The sequence below is a fragment of the Podarcis raffonei genome, chromosome 7 (assembly GCF_027172205.1).
Source record: "Podarcis raffonei isolate rPodRaf1 chromosome 7, rPodRaf1.pri, whole genome shotgun sequence".
Lineage (NCBI taxonomy): Eukaryota > Metazoa > Chordata > Lepidosauria > Squamata > Lacertidae > Podarcis > Podarcis raffonei.
The window spans coordinates 29,792,278-29,815,930 of NC_070608.1; the positions used below are offsets into that span (position 1 = coordinate 29,792,278).

Here is a 23,653-nt window from a genome sequence, read left to right on the forward strand (position 1 = left end):
AATGAATTGCATTCCACAGCTTCTCCTCCCATGATTCAACCAATAGATCTGCCATTATTTATTTCAAAGAACCTCAAGAGCTTTTTATTTGTGCTGGCATTTGGTAGTTGTGTTGATCAAAAATGCAGGGCATTAGCAGCTATGTCTAACTTCTCTCTATGCCCGCAGAGAAGATATATTTTGCTTGCTTCTTAGTGCCCTGAGCCATTGACATCTAGAAACTTAAAAATAAATAAATACATACATTACACATTTTCTTGTCTGTTCAGATGTGACAAGGAAGTGGCATGTGGGACACCACCAACATCCTGTGTCTAAAAAAAAAAAAAAAGCACTGAGAAGCCAATAAGAAGCAACATAATTACACTAGAAGTGATAAAGATTTTCCTAACTTACAACATTGTTTGAAACGTGCATTTAAAACAGGACCTATCTTCTCCTTTAGGGTATTTCAATGATTGCTCCTTTCAGATTTGCCACATTAACTTTTCAGCATCATATAAGCCTGATAGGGTACATCTTTGTTTCCTTATTTCTTTTCTATTATTCGGTATCATTTATCACCCTGATAAAAACTTGTAACGGCTGTTTCTCTCCTGCTTTTCTTTGCGTTATAAAAGCCCTAGGGCTAATTAAGGCACTGATCCTGAAACAAAGCTCTTTAAACTTTATTGCCAGGAACAGTCAGATTGAATTGGCAGTATAATGAAGTGTGCATATACCTATTTACAAGGTCAGGTTGCTACCAAAACTTTCTATTCTTTGTTATATAATAACGCATTAATCTGGAGGGGGAAAGTATACCCCCAAGAGATAGATACAAAAAACCCTGCTCTTATTGCCCACCCCCATCCATCCCACCTCTCGCTGGGACTACCAGCTGCCATAGCACTGATATATCTTATGAATCTGATATCCTTTGGCCTTAAGGTGGAAGGCAAAGAATGGATTGTGATGGGTAGCTATCATCATTTCTGCTGGGGACGGGCCGTGGCTCAGTGGTAGAGCATCTGTTTTGCATGCAGAAGGTGCCAGGTTCAATCCCTGGCATCTCCAGGTAGGCTTGGGAGAGAATCCTGCCTGAAACCCTATAGAGCCATTCAGTGTAGACAATACTAAGCTAGATAGGCCAATGATCTCACTTGGTATAAGGCAGCTTCCTATGTTCCTGTGATTCACTGCCTTTGCTCCCCCCCCCCCCGGCCATGCAGGGCTCCCTTCTTACTCGGGAAGCAGCAGTGAGGAATGTGTGGGGCTGATTCCCAGACACCCAAGGGAAATGACAGCGGATATTCCCCCACAATGACACTATCTCAGGCAGCACAATCAACTCTCTGTCTTTAATTCTAAGTTAAAGGGCCAGGGGGTCTGAAGGCTGAAGATTAACCCAGAGAGCTGAGCCTACAACCTGTCATAGCCTCTCTCTCATGCATGAGCTGCCTCAGTACAGTGGTACCTTGGGTTACAAACACCTCAGGTTACAAACACTTCGGGTTACAGACTCTGCTAACCCGGAAGTAGTACCTCGGGTTAAGAACTTTACCTCAGGATGAGAACAGAAATCACGTGCTGGCGGAGCGGCAGCAGCGGGAGGCCCCATAAGCTAAAGTGGTACCTCAGATTAAGAATAGTTTCAGGTTAAGAACGGACCTCCGGAACGAATTAAGTTTGTAAACAGAGGTGCCACTGTATTGTGTAGTTTCTTCTCAGGCTTTCATCTAGGAGCAATGGGGAAACCCCCAAGGGAGTGGAATGACCAGTGTCCTGGAAGGCAAGGCACAGCAAGTGCTGCTCTGGGATGCTTTTCAGAGGAGACATGATGGTGTCAGCTGCTGAAGCATTGGGGTGATGATTGATCAGCCCTCCTTGATCTGGCAGATGAGGGAGGTGAAAATGAAGCTGAGAGCAGGAGTGGGGAACCTTTGGTCCTCCAGATGTTGCTAAACTACAACTCCCACCCATCCCAGCAAGCCTGGGCAATGGCCCAGGATAATGGGTGTTGTAGTTTAGCAAAACCTGGAGGCCAAAGCTTCCACACCCTGAGCACAGAGGAAACTGGAGAATGAGTAAGAAAAGCAAGCAGAGGCTGCATATGTCTTTTCTTTTAAGGCGTTCCTACTTTACGCTGTTTAAACGATAACACTTGCATTTGTTTTGTTTGCATTTGGTTGTTTGCATTTCTAATTAAAAAAATGAACTTGCATTTCATCTGGCTGAATATCTTTTGTTAAATCTCAGTATGTTTTGCAAGTTGAACCTATGCAGTCAATTCAAAAGTGAATTTATTTTGCTTGCTTGCTTCCAGGAAACTATATGCATAAGATTGCAGTCATGATGATCTTAATAAGTTGGGCATTATGCCACATGCTGCTGCTGTTGATGATATAATAATGGATCAACACAGACGTCTGCATTTTTGGATTCTCTTTGGGGGTATGACTGTGGGAGCTGTCACGATGAGTCCTGCACTTCAACATTTACTGTTACACCACTGGGAGTGACAAATTGCAGGCTGAGCTAAAGCTAGTTGGAGAAAAGCTTTGTGCATTTAAGTGAGTCCCAGTGCGGCCGCTGGTGTAGTTGCAGTGTCAGGCAAAAAAGTCATTAGATCTGCAACCCTATGGCTACTTAACAGAGGGAAGTGATCCACATTGAACTAAACCAGGCTTACTTCTGATGCTTGCAATGTATAGACTTGCAATGCTGGAGAGCATAGTGATGCAATTGCTTTAAGAAAACACATGTGGAAATTCAATAACCATTTTAATTGTGCATATGTGCATGCAGGATTAATTTTAGGGTACAGGATGGATGGATGGCTTCTTTAATTCCGTATAGTTGCTTGCATTTTATTGGAAATGTATTTAAAAATTGGAATGTAATAAACTTGAAACAAATTCTACCAAAGTGCATGTACTTTAGATAACTCATTATTTTTATTGAGGCAGAATTCCAAACATTTGACAGTTGGCTTGTGAAACAGGGCAGTTTTGCATTCAGTGTTGGGGGCTCATTTTCTCCCTGGTGGTGCTCTCTGCCATGCACAGAAGTGCCTAAGGGAAAGAAAATATCCAGTTCTATTTTTAGCCACACACCTTGGAATACCTTGCCAACAAAAAGCAGCCCAGTAGCATTTTCAAATCGTAGCCTCAGTTAAGCTAGAAAATAACAGGTCTCTTTCATTTTGCCGCCTGGCTTTTCTTCTGAATTAGAGCCAAAAGAGGTTTAACACAGAAATCCTTAGCATGATTACTCAGAATTACTAAGCCCCTCCGAGTTGTATGGCTGCTGATCCAACTGTCCATCCAGCTTTATTAAAATGTTACTTATTAAAGGCTATTAATTACACATTATTTATATGATTCATTTTGCAGGTCTGGGAATCACTCTCACATCTGCCTACAGATTGTATCTGTGCATAACTCTCTCACACCCTTGTGAATTCACTTTTGAGAAAGGCTCATGGCAAGTTCTTAAATCCACATCTGCTGTTTGATGGCTGCAAGATCAAGTAGCAAATATGCAGTGTAACATGGCTGGCGTAGTCCCATGGTACTATACTGGAGACCGAGAAGAAAAATGTACTAGAAGAAAGGGAAATCCGCTAGTGGCAGAGGCACATTTTTTTGCACATCAGTCTTCTGAACTCTGCTACTCTGAGCTGATGATTTTCTTATTTTCCAGCCTCACCTATCAATGATCAACAGGGACACCACCATGTTCCTCCTGTAGCTAGTTCTGAAACTCTGTAGTAATTACTCTGGGAGGATGCACCTTCTGCTTCCCATCATGGCAAGGGGATAGAGCAACATGGCCCCAAGCTATAGGCTATGGGAGGAACAACTGCTGTAATGCTTGCTTTCTTCTACTCTCCCTACTCGTTTTTAACATAGGTGCAACCCTTCCAAAATGGTAGGTGCTTTGTGATGACAATACGAATAAATGCGTCAGGAGGTTTGTCCATAACTATGAGAAAGCTTGCTGGGGACAGAGTTTGAACTTTTTCTTTTCACAGCGAGTTAAACCATCTCCCAGTTGGGGAACAGGGCCTCTCCACCGCTTGAGGAATGACAGGCAGTGTCTTTTCCATTTAGGTTGTTGTTGTTGTTTAGTCGTTTAGTCATGTCCAACTCTTTGTGACCCTATGGACCAGAGCACACCAGGCACTCCTGTCTTCCACTGCCCCCCGCAGTTTGGTCAAACTCATGCTGGTAGCTTCGAGAACACTGTCCAACCATCTCGTCCTCTGTCATCCCCTTCTCCTTGTGCCCTCGATTTTTCCCAATATCAGGGTCTTTTCCATCTCGTCCTCTGTCGTCCCCTTCTTCTTGTGCCCTCCATCTTTCCCAGCATCAGGGTCTTTTCCAGGGAGTCTTCTCTTCTCATGAGGTGGCCAAAGTATTGGAGCCTCAGCTTCAGGATCTGTCCTTCTAGCGAGCATTCAGGGCTGATTTCCTTAAGAATGGATAGGTTTGATCTTCTTGCAGTCCATGGGACTCTCAAGCGTCTCCTCCAGCACCATAATTCAAAAGCAATTTAGGTAGACTGCATTTAGGGAGACTGCAGTAATCCATATGTTCTCTCGAGGCACGGTGCAATCTAGATCTCCATTGACTTCACGTCACTCGGGGACGCAGCACTGCCCGGTTGGGCTCGCCCCCGCTCCATTTAATCACCTAAATGTACAGTATAAAGAGAATAATGCCTAAAAGCACGTGACCCTGGATTATCCCCAGGTCACCACGACGCCCCCGACGTCTCGCCCCACTGACCCACTAAATGCCGCCGCCGCTCTCGTCTGCCAGGCTGAGGACCTGGCAATCCCTTCGGTGTGCGTCCGTGTGTGTGCGTGTACCTGCCTCGCTCTCGTCAGACGAGCTCTATTTGCCCACCGCCCTCCCACAGCAACAGCAGCACGTCTCTGGAAAGCGTCGGGCATTGTGAACGTTGACCCGACTGAAAGTTGAGGAGAGGGTCAGCGCTCCTCCTCCTCCGCGCACGTCTGAACGCGGCGACTCGCGTTATCGAAGGCGACACGGTGCAGCGTGAGGGGGCCGGTGAGTGGAGAGGGAGAGGAAAGCAGGCAGGACACCAGCGAGAAAAAGAGAGAGAGCAGGGGCCGGCTAAGCTGCGGGCCGGGGAATCACACAGAATCCTCTGGGGGGGGGGGCAGAAAGGTGCCTGCAGCCTCGGCTGGAATGCCTCCTCCCTCGCCATTTGGCCGCCGCCAGCAGCGCCTGTGGTGTTGAGCCTCGCCGAGCTGGGCTCATGCGCATTGCCGGCGATGCTCGCGCGCTGCCCTCTCTGGCGCCACTTCTGCTCCTCCTCTCGCTGCTGCTGTTGCTGTTTCTCTCTCTCTCTCTCTCCTCCTCGCCTGTGTGAGGGACTCCCTGAACTAGAAGCTGCTCGCTCTGGGGCTGCCTCTTTCTCCCTCTGCGCCTCCCTTGCCACCGGGAAGCCTTTTTTGTGTTTGTTCTTTGCGACGTATTGCTTCCCCCCCCCTTCCTCCATTGCGCTTTCCCACGCGCACCACCTCCCTGTCTGCGCTCCCCATTCTTCTCTTCTCTTCTAAGCCAAGCTGAGGAGAAGGAAAGTGGGGCGCTGTGGGCTCGACGCTGCTGCCAGGACCGGCTCGTTTGGACTCGGCGCCTCAGCCGGCTGCCTTTCGGAGCGTGGGGTCCTCGCTCAGCCTTAGAGCTGCAGTGCGCGAAGCCGCCGGCGGGGGCGCGGCACCTGGAAGGATCAGAAAAAACTCCCCAGCTCCAAAGAGAGGGAAGACTCTGCCGCCACTGCCCGGGGGACCTGCCTCTCTGGTAAGTGGAGAAAAAAAGCGTCGCAGCCTTGACTGTGTGATGCGGGAGAAACTGCAACGCTGAACTCTTCGTGAAAAGCCGAAAGTGTAGGGGAGAGAGGAGGTGGTGCTGGTGCCTAGCTGCGGATAGCCAGCAGTGGGGACAATGCACTCTGCAGATGCTCAGAGGCACTGCTTTTTTCCCTTACGATGGTTTGGCAGACGTGACTCTGTCGGTGAATATAGGGACCCAGGAATGGATCTCTGCTGAAATTAAAGCCCTAAAACAGGTGGAAGGGGAGATAATGTCAACTTTCAAGGGTGGGCTGAGCTCCTAAATGGAGGGTGGAAGGGATAAAGAGCAGTACTCTGAGAGGCAGGAGGAGAGCACAAATAGCCTGGGAATAACAGACTGATAAAAGATCCACAGTGCACTTCATTCCTAAGGAATCTCACGGATTTGCCATTTCTGCTGCGTGATAATGTTTCTAAACCAGTGTTTAGGGGACTGCAGCTTTTAGGCTGTGATTCAAAGAGCAGGTGCAGCCTTATCCTAGTTATACTTTTTGAGAAGCATCTCCCACGATATTAAGTGGCATTTGCGGTCCCAAGTCAGCCTGCCTAGGGCTGCAGCAGCATTACTTGGACTGAAGAAAGTTCCATGGAAATAACTGCGACAGCTTGCAAGTTAGAAGTGTTTTAGGATTGTGGTGCTGGGTAATCGACATCAGCTAGCGTTTGTGGTAGCAGCAGGCTATGTGTGACTATGTGTAGTGGTTTTATGTTCCATCTCAGCTCGCTGGGTGGTCTAGGGAAAATCTCAGTTTAAATTAAAGTGAAGGAAGGGATAAATGAGATAAGAATTGTAAACATACTTGTGGCTGAGAGGCACTTTGGAATGTGGAATAATAATATTGCAGTGAGCAGGGCAGCTGTAGTCAAGGGGAGAGAAACAGGCTGCAAAGCTATTTTCATTTACCAGGAATTCAACTCAGGGAGGCTTACTTTTGAGTAGGCATGTACAGGATTCCACTGGATGAGAGGCATGCATGGCACAATATCTACAGAAACTAGCTGACCAACCTCAGATCGCTTGGTCTCATAGTCTCTGTTTTTGTTTAGGTGCCAAAAATTAGCATCAAAATTCTAAAATCAGATTGCATCCTTTAAGCTTTCCAAGTTTGCATTCTTACTTGGAAGTAGCAACATGAGAGGTCTAGCAGTAGTGGTTATGCACTGGGGTGTCAGCTGTTTGATAGCAGTTTTTGTCTGTGATCTCATGCAATGCAATCAGCTTCAATGGAACTATCTCTGAGTAGTTTGTCAGTTGCGATACAAGCAGCTGGGGTCTGTAGTGACATTTAAACTGGGAAGTTGGGATGGGGCGGAGACTTCATTAGTAAGGACGAAAATCCATACTGAAGCGAGAAAAGGAGCATGTGATGATAATAAGTGGGTGTACATAGCCAGCCTGTGCAATTTACTCTAGCACTGTGGGATTATTCACTTCCAGATTATCTGATCATAGATCATGTGGCACCTAATGGATTGCTGCCAAGTCTGAATAACCAGTTGCAAAGGAGCTCTCCTTGTTCGGGTGTTTTCTATACCAGTCTCTTCCATTTTACATTTTTGTTAACTAATCCCAAGTGTGCTCAGGATTTTGGGGTGGTGGAGAAATTTGATTCAGTTTGCATTCAAAGGCAAATTTGCCCAATTTCTAAAACAATATGCAAACTGAAACACAACAAGCCTTCCAAATTTGTGTCATTTGTGTTGTGGGCTGGCCGAGTTCGAATGATGCGGAATGGGGTGCAGAGTTTGCTGAGGACCCAGGGGAAGGCTCCAGCAGGGACCAGAGATCTGCTGGAATTGGAGCAACTTGATAGTGAGGATTTTTTTTTGGGGGGGGGAGAGTCCCTTCAACTTGGTCTCTCACCTTACCTGACTCCATGATGAGAGCCATGAACCCCACCTCCTTCTCCTTCTCCATCCCCATCTTCCTCTTCACAGCCTTCAGCATTTTGGTGCCTGTTGTGCCACCTGCCCTGGTGCTGTCAGATGCTCACCCATTTCTCAGGGGGCAGAGACACCAAGAGGTACCAGAGAAGGAGAGAACAGATGGTTCCACCTACTAGGCATAGTGAGAAATTGTAGTAAGACTTGCTGCACTAAGTTGAGCCTGCCCCATTTCTCTATATGGGATATCAAGGGTGTGTTTCAGTGCTGGATCAACATCTGAAACTCTGGGAGTTAGATATTTGTTGTTGAAATCAATTATGTGTGTTGCCTGAAGTGCCGTAAGCTAGTGATTTGCATATGTACTGCAGCAGTCTGAACATTACACAGAATCCTCCTTTGAGCCTTCATTCTTCAGCAAGGACAATTTGTACTTCTTTAAATTTTGCAGTGCATCTCTCCAGCCATATACACAAAAATGTGTATACTACAGTGTGCAAATAAATGCATTGTGAATTTGAGGGGTGGGGATAGGCTGTATGTCTGTCCAGTTTCTGGATCCAGCAGGGGTTCAAATTGCCAAGTAAGCTTATTGGTAATGGCCCAAGTATGGGTCATTAAGGTAACAAAGGAAGTGGCTCTGTGCCAAAGGACAAATGGGGGGACTCTAGTCCCTCAAACGTCTGTTAGTTAGAATGAAAGAACTGAGTTGTGTGTGTGAACTAGAAGCTGCAGGCTGGGCAGCTGAGAGACAGAGGCATGCCATGCCTGGTTTCTGCTTGAATCCAAGGTTGTGACTATGGGAGAAGTCTCTGCTGTCCCTCATTCTGAGGTAACCAAACCCTAGGTAAGTGCCTGGAACCTCTGGAATCTCACACCACTTGGAGATTGGGGCAGCATGCAACAATATATTAATGAAAAAAAATTTTAATGCATTATGTTAGGGAAAAATGTATATACAAATATAGTAAAAAAAAAGTTGCAAAAATGCAGAGAAATTTTCATTAAAAGTTTTTTTTTTAAAGCTAATGAGGAAATCTGGAGAACTGGACCTTAAGACTGGAAAAACGAGAATCTGAGAGAAACAGAAATTGACCTGTTTTCTCCCTCCCTAACTAGGATTTCCATTTCCTACTCAATCCAAATTAGTGTGCACACTTGGAATTTGACACAGATTAAAGCATCACATTGTGGCTTGCACTTCTAACCATGGTTGTGTGTGTTGTATGCACTGAGCCAGTGAGTTGATGGAAAGATACATTTGCCATGTATTGACCATCATCTGTTTGTATCTAACCAGCACATACAGTTGCTGCTAGGAAGCATTTCCACTTTCCCTCTCAGCTGCAATCCCTCACATGTTTCTTTCCAAGGTTAAGTTCCATGAGGCGCAGAGGATTGCCACTGGAAGAATGTTGCTCCTCTCTGTGTGCACACGAGTAGAACCACTTCCCCTTCTGATGTGGAGGCATATGTGTGCATGTGGAGGCCTCCATGGTAAATAATCCCACTGTTATTTGAGGGGCAAACCCTTAGCAACTCATGCAACAGAAAAGCTTTTCAGCTGCACAGCACTAATAGACCTAATTATCTATACACACAGCCAGTGATTTATAAGTGGTTGAACTGTAATGCTTTGAATAGTAGGGCTCTTTGACCTTTCATTCTGATCTGTCACCCAGGGATCTGGCTATAAGCACAGTAATATATCATCAGTGATGCTGAATACTTGAACTGATTAAATATGTAACACCGAGCAACTGCACAACAAAAGCAGGAAAACACTTGTTTCTTGTTATATATATATATTTAATTTAAAAAATACATTTTGTAGTTAATGCCATAGCATCATTTTGATCTGCTTGGGGTTTCTCTCTGTGTGTTTTTTTTCCATCTTACAGAATATTATTTGCTGTTTCCGCTTGATAATGGTGAAAGTCTTATGAGTACACCTTAATAACCTTGTATCACATTGGGATTCTGCCAATGCAAAGTGTTCTCAGGATAACAGCCCTGGGACCAAGCAAACATAGTGGTGAAGTAGTGGTATAATACTGTCACGAAACTGTACCTCTAAGGATGCACGAGGGCTCCTTTCATGTGTACCTCCTGCGGCCTAGTCTTTTGCAGCGACTTATGTGGTCAAGCAATTCAAAACATCACACTCAAAATACTGGCTTCATAGCATTGCAAGCAACTGTTCTTAGGATCAAGACAGTGTTCCCCTTTACTGTACAGTGGTACCTCTGGTTACGAACTTAATTCGTTCCAGAGGTCCGTTCTCAACTCGAAACTGTTCTTAACCTGAGGCGCGCTTTTGCTAATGGGGCCTCCCACTGTGCCCGTGCCTCTGGCACGCAATCCCAGGGCACAGTTCGCAACCAGGAGCATCTACTTCTGGGTTAGCGGAGCTCGTAAGCATTCGCAAGGAGGACGGTTCGTAACCAGAGGTATTACTGTACTCAGCCGTAGACATGCTGCATTTTTGTTGTTGCCATAGTGTTCTAGCAATACCTTTTAAAGCTTCTCTTGCCTAGGCAAGGATATATTTTGGAGAATGTCCAATGTCTTTAACAACTCTCCATTTTATTTATTAGTGTTTGTCATTACGATTAATATGTGTATTACAAAAAGCGGTCCCAGAAGATTTTTATTCTAGTGGTCTATAACCATACATACTTAGTTCTAGTCAGTAGTAAAATAGAACTAAAAATGGAGGAAAGAAAACATTTTCCATGTGAAGCCAATTATTCCTATGGTTTACAAGTCCACGCACTTCAGGAAAACACAATGTTAAACTGATAAAAGTCTTGGTTACTTTCAGCTCTGTAAGCAGAATTGGCTACACCTGAAGTTCTAGAATTTAAACACCTGAATCCTAAATGTTCCCTTCAGAACATTGCTGTGCAACCAGCTGTCAACAGATCTTGCAAAGAATGTGAGCCAAAGTAAGTCACAAGAACTGCTTGCATGACTAAAAAGCTAGAAAGATCTTTTTAATCCAAAAAATGCACATAAATGGTTTTCTCTAATTCCTTTTGTTAAAAAAAATCATATAATGAAAAATTAATCTGCAGCCTAGTTCTTAATGCATCTCAAAACCCAGTGCTCTGCATAAATCTAATTGCAAGGCGTTTTAATGACAATGTGGGGGCAGGGACAGGGTTAGTTCCTTCATCAGTTTCCCAAGGACTCCATTAAGTAACCTAAGCTCCACATTTAACCAGCCATTAAAATGATTTTAATTTGGTAGACGGCACCATCTGGAGTCTGCCTTTTAAAGGGAAAACAATTCATAATGTAAGGAGAAAATATTAAGAGAGTTGTGATTTTGTTTTGCTCAAACAAGAGGCTTCCACTGAAATCTCTTTATTGGCCGTGGGTGGTATTCAGGTGCTGTTTGTTCCCAGGAAATCACACCATTCACACATCAGAATGTTAAGAAAACCTGGACACTAGAACGATTGGAAAATTGCAAGGGGAAATTTTATTTCTTGAATTTTTCAGTTAGAAGTGGCAGACAACAGTTTCTTTAGGCCACATTTAAAAGAAGCCAGCGTATCATTTTGCTCATTTCAGGGGATGTTGGTTCAAAATAGGTGAATTTAGGACAATAGCTGATGATCAGTAGTCACGTTTCCTTGAAGCCTGCAGAGCTATCATTGCAGGCATTTTTTCTGAGTGTTCTTTTTACTTGGCAACATGTTTATAATATTTGGTGTATGCTTTATTTTAGTCAATAACAAAATAAAAGTTTGGAGAAGAGAGAGGAAAATATTTTCCATGTGAAGCCACAGAAATCTGTTTGTTTATGAGTCCATGCACTTCAGGACAACATGATAATAAACTGAGATAACTCTTGGTCACTTGTATCCCCCGTAAGCTTACATTAACTGAAAGTCATTGCCACAAGTGTTTCTTTTTAAATACATTGTTTAGAATTGAAATTCCTTCATTGACATATAGGAGTGCAGCCTGTAGAAAATGTGTTTGGTCTGTTGAGTAGCTTTTGGATGATAAATTAGTAAAATAAGTGCACACAATGCAAATTCTCAGTCAAGTTTTGTTTCTTGAGGATCTGAAAACAGGCACAAATAAAAAAGAGACTGCTGGATCAGGCCAATGAGCTATCTAGTCCAGCATCCTGTTCTCATAGCAGCCAACCAGATGCCTGTGGGAAACTTGCATTTTAAGCATAAGCAAATGTTACTGTCACGGTCCAGAGATTTCTCAGTATGGCTTCCTATACTTATCACCCTCAGAAGTCTGTGAATATGCAACAGGGCTAGGGAATATTTTTCACTCAGCAACCCAGACCTTCATCTCCCATCAACTCTGCAGGCCTGCTTTGATGGGTAGGCAGGGGTACACACTGGTCAATCATCTGATATTATGATGATGTCAGGTGATCGACACCTGTCAAAGCTAGTTGTGGGTGCTTGGGAAGTATTGCACAAGAGGCTTTGCTAGCCCTGTGCTTGGCACTTGGGAAGTGCTTTGAAGATAAAATCATTCATCTCTCTGCAGACCTTGATGTTTTGAGTGCAAATCCCACTTATAGGTGATGCAGACTGGTGGCAAGCTGGGCCAGAATGTTTCTGACCGTATGCCCTCTGGACCATAGCTGTCAACTGTTCCCTTTTTTAAAGGGAAATTCCCTTATTCCGAATAGGATTCCTCGCAAGAAAAAGGAAAAGTTGACAGCTATGTTCTGGACCCTTGCCCTTCTGGGCTGATTAAAGCTATCAGAGGTGGGGTTGGTGATTGACCAGACTGGTGGCCACTTCAGGTGAAAATCCATGAAGGCTAGAGGTTCAGGGTAAATATGGGTGTAATTATTGCTTTATTGTAAGAGCTTCCCTCCCTCTTGCCAACCGTGCAGAAGATGCTGCTTTAAAAGTTGCCCGGGATTTATATTGTTGTAACAGAATGATGCAGGAAAGCACATTGTTTGCCTTTCAGGCTATGTGTATATACTGGGAGAAAATCTGTTTGTTTTATTTTAAGCTTTCTCCACTTCTTCATTCTGTGTATTGCAGGGCCTGTGTGTTCTTCAAGAGTCTCAAGTCTCAGACCTTACTTGTAGTCAGCTCCACTGATTAATTGGGATGCAAATTTTAATCTGTGATTAAAACTTCAGTCAATTAATTAAACTGACTGAAGTTTGGAGGCCTGGTGATCTGTACTACAAGGCAGTTCGTGCAAACTCCTTGTTCCAAGTATAGATATTTTACAAACCACTCTTTCTATTCTTAACTCTAGGAATTGGTGCCTCAGATCAGGAGTGAATGGGGGTTACAAACTGATACTTAATCCAGACAAAATGGAGGTCCATACAAGAATGCTGTCGAGCTAGGTGAGGTAGTACATCTCCAAAAAAGCAGAAGAATACTCATTGATTCATCATGTTCCCCGAATGCTTAGATAGCTGTCGTGGTTAGGAGTGCATTTTATCAACTTTAGCTGATATGCCAGCTGCAGCCTTTGGAGAAGGCAGACTTTGCTTGAGCAAAGCATCCATGCTTTAGTTATATCCATGCTTGATCACTATAATGCACTCTATGTGGGTCTGCTTTCGAAGATGGCATGGAAGCTTCTGTTGGTCCCAAAGATAGCTGTTATACTTTTGTCTGGTGCTTGCAGGTCAGAGAATATAACTCCAATTTTATATCCAGTCATACATCAGCTCCACTATTTGCTTCCAGGCCCAGTTCAAAATGCTGATTTAAAGCCCTAAACAGTTTAGGAGGGCGTTACTTTTGAGACCTCTTTCTCCTATATAAATGTGAAGGACGAGCCCTTTATTTCTGGCAGCGGTGTGACACTGGAATGGTCTCCCAAATGAAATTTGCCAGGTTGCCTCTTTATGTGTCGTTCACCAGAAAGTAGCACACTTTTAATGAACTTTTATTCTTACTAGTTTTTTCTTACCCTTACTGCTGGAAGGATGTGTGTGTGTGTGTGTGTGTTTTAGTTGTATTATGTTCTTTGTTTTTAGAAGCTGGCTGCTGTACTTGCATTTTTATTGATGTTGCTGTATGCCAATCTGGGCATCTTTTTGATAGATGGGTGAGATATAACAAATTAATTTTATTTACTTCTTAATTTATTTTAAAAAATTAGAAGAATTTCATGCATAAAGGTTTTGCAAAAAAAACACCCCACACATCATAAAAATCTTTTACCATTACTGTAACAATTCTCGATGCCAAATTTGTTTTATTATAAAATAACTAGCAGCAGATGATTCTATCTTCTGATCAACTATCCTGAGTATTAACTAAGGAAGCTTCTTACGAAAGCTTGTTAAAAGTCTGTATGTGTCAGTAATTCCAATTATGCACACATTAGCCAGTTTAGAAATGGAGAAAGCACTTACAGCTCTATTCAGAATGTGAGCTTCTAAATTATGTATGGTCTATTATTTTTTCCCCCAAGGAAAAACTCAGGTTGCCTTGGGTGCTTTGCCTTGCCAGATAAGGGCTAGAAAAGACTTGGATCCCGATAACTTTGTGATACAGATAAGAATTTTTAGTGTCGGTGGCATTGTCAAATCCTATATAGGCTTTCCTGACAGCCTGAGACTGTATATAAAATGACACTTGTGTATGGTGATCCTTCAGCCTTTCATGTTTCTCTTTTGTGTAGATAAGCTTTCAAATCTCCATCCTCAGTGTCAGCCAATGATAGCTTTAAATATAATCTGACTTCCTGGAATAAAGATACAAACATGATTTAAAAACCCATTTGTTTGTGACAAAGGGAATACAGATATTTGTAACAAAATGCATAGACCGCAGCCTGCCATCCATTTAGTTTAAGTGCTTACTTGTAAGCGCCTTGGGTACCATTAATTTCAGTGGGACTATTTGGGCATAAATGCTTGTAGATGATGATGATGGCACTATAATGGTAATGGGAACATGTCACACTTCACAGTCAGTCAAGGCTTATAGTTGGACCATCGTAGTATGGGCAGTGGTTGCAGAACCTTCTTCCCTGACACCTATGATCCCCTAGCAAGTGGATTGTGGTGCATGTGTGTATGTCTGCAAAAGGCTGGAACTGGAGGGGAGGAGGAAACATGTATGTGTAAAAAAGGGGGTGTGAGTTAATGAGTTTAACCCCAAATGCAGCAGCATTTGAAAAGAACTCTAAGCTGGTAACTGGAATTGCCTCTAAAGTAAAATGTGCATTTAATAGAAATCTTTGGGAACACAGAAGAAAATAGAGACAACACCATAGGCTGTTTTTATGGGATACCCTTTATTTGATCTTGTTACATTTATATGACACCAATTCCATTGGCTCCCAGTTTGTTTCTGGAACCAGTTCTGATTCTCACCTTTTAAAGCTCTAAAAGATTTGCAATTTGGATACCTCCAGAACCACCTCCCGTCACATGAACCTGTACCCTCTTGTTATGGTCCTTGGGGATGGTCTTGCTCCATGTGCCTCCACTGTGTGAAGTGAGGAGCATAGAGACACATTGCCAGACCCTTTCATTGGTGGTGCTTGGACTACAGCATTCTCTGTCCCATGAGGTCTCACAGACTACTTCTCTAAACACATTTAAAGCATCAAAGAAGACATTGTTTAGAAAAGCTTTCTGAATTGAGTTATCTACAGGTTTAATGTCTGTTAACTTGGCTGCTTGTATTTATTACTATACTGCTGTCCTGCTGATTTGTTTTATGGTTTGCTGGTTTTTATTGCTTTAGAATCTTATTGATAGCTGCTGTAATCTAGCATCCCTATAGGATGTGAAGTATGGGGTATATAACCTTTTAAATAAAACTTTTTGCAAAACAACAAAGCATTCCCATTCTTTGATAAAAGAGAAATTTAGTACTTGGACAGATTCTCACATGCTTGCATCCAATATATATTCCACAGTTCATACATTTAGCAAGAAATGCTACTGTACTGAATGTGGATCTGCCTCTTTCTCTTCTGAGCCATATCTACTAGATGATCCATTTAGGACACGAATAACCCCTGAGTTATAACAGCGGCATTGGTTGCTAGTTTGCTTCTGTGCCCAGTTCAAGGTGCTCATGTTAGCGTTTACAGCTTTAGATAACCTAAGACTGTCTCCTTCTTTATGGACCCTCTAGGACAGAGGAGGCCTTCTTGATAGTTTCACTGCTCCTAGAAACTTGAGAGCTAACAGCTCAGGACAGAACATTCTTTGTGGCAGCCCCTAAACTATGAACATCTCTCCCCACAGAGAGAGAGAGAAGATGCATCTAGCATCTTCATCATGTAGTCTTCCTTGTATGCGGAAGGCACACTTCTTTACCTTGACCTTTGATATCAATGATATATAGTTATAATTTGGGGCCCACTTTATACTTTTGACCATAATCTGTTTTAACTGATTTTAATGCTGTAAAATCATTGTAAGCCACCTTGGCAAGGCATCTGTCTTATTCTCACCAACCTTCCTGAGAACTTCAGTTACAACATCAGCACAGAAGTGGGGGAAATAATTCAACTGAATTGGTGAAATCTTGTGAGGGATCCCAGAAGTGAATTTCCTTAAGAAACCCGCATCCCATACCATTTAGTGCTTTAAAGGCTAAAACCTGCCCAGAACTGAACCCAGAAAACCTATTGAAGCTTGCACAAAACTGGCATAATATGATCTGTCATATGTCATGGTTGCAGACAGCAGTCTGGTGGTTGCTGCAGTCTGACTTGAGTGATAGAGAGTGGTGGAAAAAATGGGAATTGCTCTTCTGGATATTTCATGATGGTATTTATAAAATATTCATGACTTTTGATTTGAGGCATGTTTCCTTCCTTCCCTATCTTGTGGAACTGAAGAGCGTGAGTTACCTTAAATTACCCATATGACTTGTCTCATGAGTCGCTGTGCAAATTCCTGTTTCTCTCCTTTGGTTTGGACCTTGCTGATAAATGTGATTGTTTGCAGAGACTTATTTTTGCAGACGCATATGTTCGAGCTGGGGGAAATAAATGTTATATCTTCTGGAAATGTTCCAGAGCAGGCATTCTGTCACGCTATTGATTATGGCACAGTTTTGTGGCATCTTCAAGAGTAGGACAGTTTTCTGCTTGCAATTGGTTCCAAATCTGGAAAGCCGTCTTATACAGTACCTACTTGGGATAATGAATAAATCCCCTATCATCTACATAAGCCTTCAAGACCAACAGATTTATTGTAACATAAACTTGTGTAGATCAGAGTTCAAGTGGACAAAAGCATGTGTAGAAATACCTATCTGTTGATCTTGGAGATGCTGCAATACTATGTTCTTTTTGTTTGTCTTTGTTTTCCTGTTGCAAGAGACTAATATAACTACCTCTCTGGAATGAACAGCTGTGGTATTTTCACCCTTTTAAACCCATTCTGTCCTTTAAAACTGCCACTAAAATGAACACTTCAGAAATCTTGACTTTAGGGTACACACTGTTCACCCACTATCTGTATTATAAATAATCATGTGAGAGCAAAGCAGCAGATGTTGATTAGAAAAGGCTATTTTCCACTAGCCCTCCTCTTCAAGATGACGATACCTAAGGAAAATTACTGTGATGAAATCCCATGTGTGTGCAGATTGGATTATTCCCTTTCTCTAAATGAAAATTTTAAAGAATGACAGAAATCTGTCCTAGGAATGAAATATCAGGCTGACAATCTAATCTAGGAACAAAATATCTTCATAGCTCCTAGAATAGTCGGAACTTTTGTATTTTCTCCCAAAGTGCTGGAAAGGTTACAGTGATTTTTCATTCTGTTATTTAAATAGGTATCACAGAAACTTTATCTTAGCATTCAGCATAGTGTTTTCAAGTGCAGTTTTTGTAAGATTTACATAGTTCTGTAAGTACTCAAGTGAGGGCTCCTCCTCCTCCTCCTCCTCCTCCACCTCCTCCTCCTCCTCCTCCTCTCTTCTCTCTCTCTCTCCTCATCTGTACTATACAGTGGTACCTCGGGTTACATACGCTTAAGGTTACAGACTCTGCTAACCCAGAAATAGTGCTTCAGGTTAAGAACTTTGCTTCAGGATGAGAACAGAAATCAGGCTCCGGCGGCGCAGCAGCAGCGGGAGGCCCCATTAGCTAAAGTGGTGCTTCAGGTTAAGAACAGTTTCAGGTTAAGTATGGACCTCCGGAATGAATTAAGTACTTAACCTGAGGTACCACTGTACATTTTTCTCTCTGTGTGCACATATGTAACTTAAACACTTTCACATTTAAGCATAATTTCCTCCCTCTCTTTAACCCTACCTTTGTTAGGTGAAATCCTAATTATAATTGTCAATGCTAACTTTTTTGGCCTTTCATGGTGATAGTATATTTACAGCAAACATAAGAGCAACACAAGTTTGTGCGACAGAACAACATTCAGTGGCAAAATGGCTGCTCTCAGTGCATGCCAAAAAATTCCACTGTGTCCTGGAATCCTGGAATCCTTATGTGTTCTATGTGATGGTGACAGTGTTTTGATGAGACACATCTTATACTGGTGATAAAATGCAAACATTCCTGGATTCCCGCCCCCCCCCCAACGATTGCTAAGTCAGCTATTTTAATGACTACTTTCTAGGTCTCAGAAAGACAGAAATTATAGAGTAGCTTTGTCTCTGTAAGAGTCTGTTCTAGTGATGCAAGTCAGATAAGCTGCATTGAGAAACATTTATAAAGCTATCGCTGCTCCTTTATAACAGATAATAATTCAAGCTAGCTTTACCTCAGCACAGCTGAGACAGCTATAGATAGCTTAGGAATGAAATGTTATCAATAATAGATGGTGTATTTTATGTTCCCTGACACATGGTAGTTGGGGTGCTCCATGTATCATTCCTGGATGAAATGTAAATATTCACTTACTGTCCAACTTCATTCCTTTTGCTGTTGCTGCATTCTTTTGCCATATTTGTCCATTTGCTTTTGCTAAGCTTTATGTAGCTGGGGATATAGTTCATTTTATTCTTGTGATGCCTTAAAGAAATTGCCTGTGAGCTAAGCAACTTGATTTTACTAAAGCAACTTTGTTTTGCTACTCTTTCTGGTTGATGATGCATTAATCTGTTACATTGTGGTGTTTTTCTTTCTTTCTTTCCTTTCTTAACATTCTAGCAACTGTTTTTATTATTTCTATACTATGAGAAACTAGAGCAATGGTATATTGCGTCCATCCCTGCTGATTACATGGGGTAGCTTATCTGTTAAATCCAAAACTGGTCTAATGGGAATATTGTGTGTTGCCACATTTCATTTTCAGAGAATTTTAATGCGGATTCTGTTTCACAATGCCAAACAGCTTTCCCTCATCCATTAGTTTGAGAAGGTATGGGGGAGGAATGGGGACTCTGTCAGGAGGATTAAAAAATAGTAACAACTACCAGTCTGAGGGTTGCAATATCTCCTAAATGTTGTGTCTTCTTGAGTTCATTCAGTTGATAAATATGAGGGGCATCATTCTTCCATTGTGCTCATTTGTAGTGCAGGTGTCTAGGGATCAGAGTTACATGTAGCTGACCCCCTAGCATATTATTTTAACAGAAAGTGGCTTTTGTAGCTGTGATTAGTAGTGGAGGAAGGGCAAATAAGAACAAACTGGCTGGTGCTGATGGGAAAACATTTGGAAGGCCCTACTTTGGTGAAAGCTGATATATAATGAAGTAATGGCACTTCTAAGGGATGCGGGTGATGTGGTGGTTTAAATCACTGTGCCACTTGGACTTGCTGAACTGAAGGTCGCGGTTCGAGGCCCCGCGACAGGGTGAGCTCCCGTTGTTCGGTCCCAGCTCCTGCCAACCTAGCAGTTCGAAAGCATGCAGTGCAAGTAGATAAATAGGTACCGGTCCGGCGGGAAGGTAAACGGCGTTTCCTGTGCTGCTCTGGCTTTGCCAGAAGTGGCTTAGTCATGCTGGCCACATGACCCAGAAAAACTGTCTGCAGAAGCACACAAACGCCTGCTCCCTCGGCCTGTAAAGTAAGATGAGCGCCGCAACCCCAGAGTCATTCACGACTGGACTTAACTGTCAGGGGCCCCTTTACCTAATGGCACTTCTACTGATGTGACAGTCAAAGTTCTAGGGTGTAGTTTCCCTGTAGCTGCCCAATGGATGTGGGATACTGTGAAAATATTTAATGATGTACTGTTCTTAATTCTGTCTGTAAGCTGGTGTATGGAAAGGAAAGGAAAGGAAAGGAAGTTATTTCTGACTCCAAGCAAGTTTTCCAAAAGAGAGTGGTGTACTTTCTGCGTTCAAATCATTCACGTATGATTTTCCTTAAAGGGGAGGTTTAAGAAAATCCTGTCATTTTCATGGAGGAATTGTTTTTCTCGAGCCAAAATATTGTAGAGCAAGGACACGTGAGTCCTACTGAAACAACACAAGTGATCTTTCATGTATGTCAGAAACTGCTTGTTAAGTTAAAAATTTGCAGTTATTTTTTTTTAGCTCTTTGAAATGTACTGGAACGACTTGTCTCCAATGCCTTGCCTTTTATATTTGCTGGAGGGAAAAGCACAAAATGGCAGTTTAATACGCATCTAAGATATGTGTTTGAACTACATCTAAGCAACAAACAGTAGAAGGGGAATGTTCATGGTGCTCCCATCTGGCTCAGGAGTTTTTATATTAGTTCTGTGTGATCTGTTTTGCAACAGATGGAGAGTCACACTAGGAGGAGTTATGAGACGCCTCTGAATGTAAAAGGCCTGAAATAATTACAGTGAGCTATTGCTCAAACACCTATTCCTTTCAGAATGGCAGGTGATGATGTTGATATGTGTGATACAGCTGACTTCCCCAGCTCTAATCAAAACACACATGCCAGGTTTTCTTTGCTGTTTAGATGTGATCCACCTTCCCCTGCCCCCAATATGATGATACAAAGGGGCAAAAGCAATCTGTGCTTCCTTAACAAAATAGCATAGCGTTTGTGTCACCTCCCCCCCAATATATGCACTTATGTGGTCTCACTCCATGCGAATAATTGTTACTAAGTATGGTTTTTTCAGCTATAAACAGAGAACTGATCTGTATATACAATATCACATGGTAAGGAAATATAAGGTAATCAGTTGCGGTGTTGGCAGTATTGCTCTATTTAAAATGCAATTCCTAGACCATAGAAACTAGATGTTGGAATAAAAGATTGATGCATGTCCTGTTGAGATGCTATTGTTTAGAAGGATTTACTGCTTCTGTACTTAAGTTATTTAAAATAATGGGGGGGAGTGTGTGGAAGAGATCCTGAAGGAAATGTTGATAGGAAAAGCATCTCAGTGAGTGATTAAAAAACATGGTTCTTTAAACCAGTGGTAATCTCAGAATAAAAGAGAGAATTGTTAAAATACAATATACACATGTAAGATGAGTCTAGCTGAAGAGCTGCTGTGCTTTCAAAGCTCACCGAAAGAGCAGAACCTGTATTTTCAAAGCCTCATCTTGATCAGATGCAGACTCCTTGGCTCCTGGAGAACTTGAATGCTTACCCACTATTGTGTTATATCTTGGTTAACCTAATAAAGGTATTGCCTTGATTTGGATTTTGGAAAAAAAAATGACTTGCTGTTTCTCCCCTTCTTCTTTCCCACTCCCACTTTCCCCATTTCTACTAATTTACGTGCCAAGGTTTGTAAGAACCTCCCACTCTCTTGCCAGGAAGAAACATTTTTCAATATTATAGATCACTTTCAACATCAGAGCAACTTACAGGGGACTGCTCTGTGATTATTTATATAATTGCTTTTTTACTTTCTCTGGAGGTCAACCTGGGGGTCTGTTATATAGATATTTACAATTTATGGAGGCTCCTATTCTGAGCAATTAAATGCAGCAACAAAATTACATGTGGCTTTATTGAACTTATCTTATGATTTAATATTCCTTCATGTGCTGTGTTAACTTACACTAAAAAAAGAAAGAAAGAAAACACTACTAAAGCTTAACATCAGCTTTTGAACACCACCACCAAGCCTTTTCACAAACACTTTAATCCTAAACATTTTGGCTGTAGTGCAGTGAAAATAATATATGTGCTTGCAAGCAATTGGACATAACACACACACCATAAATCAGGTCAAAAAGTCTGACCAGTTATAATCAAAAACGGTATGCAGTGCAGTACGGTACTGAGCAAAACGTTTTGGTGGAATAGCTCTACTGCCATGCAAAGTTGTTCCATAGTTGTCTTGATCTTCACAAGTATTACATGGTGTCCCATTGGAAACAATAGAACACATTTCCACAAAAAAGCTTAAATTGAAAGAATCAAGCAAGTATTAACATGGGTGAGAGGGAATTTCAGACTATAATTTCTTGTACATTTGCTCTGACACTCCTCTCCTTCCAATGTTCTGGACGGTGTCAGGTTAGCCACCCTTGGTATAAGAGTTAGAGGTGACCAGGGTAAGGATATGTGGATGTGGTAAGGATATGAGCTTGTAGGGCAGCGGCTTGTAGGGCAGCGGCTGAAGAAGGAACAAAAAGGGTTTTCTTGTGTGAGTTTCTTGTGGCTGATTAGCTGCTTTCTCTGTGCAAAGGTCAGAGGGGGCAGGGCTTCTGTTGAGGTAGGGGATTAGCTGTGGGAGGAGCTTGTCAGAGCTTGTAGGGGATTAGCTGTGGGAGGAGCTTGTCAGAGCTTGTAGGGCAGCGGCTGAAGAAGGAACAAAAAGGGTTTTCTTGTGTGAGTTTCTTGTGGCTGATTAGCTGCTTTCTCTGTGCAAAGGTCAGAGGGGGCAGGGCTTCTGTTGAGGTAGGGGATTAGCTGTGGGAGGAGCTTGTCAGAGCTTGTAGGGCAGCGGCGCGTGCCTAGCGGCGCGCGCAGTTTGATCCATCTTTTAGATTTAGGGGAGCTAGTCTCAAACGTTTGTTGGGGGAGATATAGGTTTATTTGGGGGGATTTATTTGTCCTGTCTTCACACTTTTTATGATGGAGGACCGCTGTAGTCACCCCCAACGACACCTTCTCAAGATGGAGGGTGAGGGAACAGCTGCAGTCGCCTGTGGTTCCTGCGCAATGTTTGCCATCTTGCCAAAGGTTGCAGGCAGCTTTACCTGCAGCAATTGCATGTTGATTGCCCTCTTAAAAGACAAAGTCCAGCAACTGGAGGAACGTGTAGCTACGCTCCAAAGAATTAGAGAGCTGGAGCTCTTCTTGGAAGCAACAGAGCACACCGTCTCCACCAAGGAGGAGACAGGGGACTCCCCTGAGAAGGAGGCTAGTTCACCAACACAGGAGCCAGATATATGGAGAAACGTGACTCAAAGAAGTAGGAGGCCCAGGGTTCGCTCTGATTGTTTAGAAATACGCAATCGCTTTGAGGTCCTTTCCCCTAGCATGGAAGACGAAGAGCAGACTCCATTTGAGGATCTCTCCCTCATTACAGTCGATCAGGTATATGAAGACGAGCAGCAAAGGCAGTCTTCAGGGAATGTGCAGGCGACCTTGGAACGGACAGCTCACGGAAGAACCCCGACCAGACCTAAGAGGAGGCGTGTAGTGGTGATAGGGGATTCCCTACTGAGGGGAACAGAAGCAGTGATCTGTGGGCCTGACAAGATGTCTCGGGAAGTGTGCTGTCTCCCCGGGGCTAAGATCCAAGATGTAACTGAACGACTGCAAGGAATCATAAAACCCACTGACAAATACCCCTTCCTCTTGGTTCATGTGGGAACCAATGACACTGCAAGCAATAGCCTCCAGAAGATCAAAAGAGATTACGAGGCTCTGGGCAGGAAATTGAAGCAATTAAATGCACAAATTGTCATCTCATCTGTCCTCCCAGTTGAACGACGTGGCCCAGGGAGAGAGGGAAAAATAGTGGAAGTGAACAACTGGCTTCGCAAATGGTGTAAACAGGAACGGTTTGGATTCTTAGATCACGGAATGCAGTTTCTTGAAGATGGACTTCTG

General features: G+C 42.9%; 1 protein-coding gene and 1 non-coding gene across 6 annotated transcripts in view; both read left to right on the forward strand.

Moving 5' to 3' along the window:
• Positions 1 to 987: 987 nt before the first annotated feature.
• TRNAA-UGC (transfer RNA alanine (anticodon UGC)) lies at positions 988 to 1,056 on the forward strand. The gene has a single exon. It is a non-coding gene; the product is annotated as a tRNA-Ala (tRNA).
• Positions 1,057 to 4,926: 3,870 nt separating this feature from the next.
• Positions 4,927 to 23,653, forward strand: part of PAG1 (phosphoprotein membrane anchor with glycosphingolipid microdomains 1) — a 100,080-nt gene continuing 81,353 nt past the window's right edge. For 3 of the 5 annotated variants that reach the window (XM_053395766.1, XM_053395769.1, XM_053395768.1), the window contains exon 1: positions 4,928 to 5,813. The gene's annotated coding sequence lies outside the window, so the exon portion shown is untranslated. Of the gene's footprint in view, positions 5,814 to 23,653 lie in introns of all 5 variants that reach the window. The other 2 variants (XM_053395771.1, XM_053395773.1) reach the window with 1 other exon arrangement.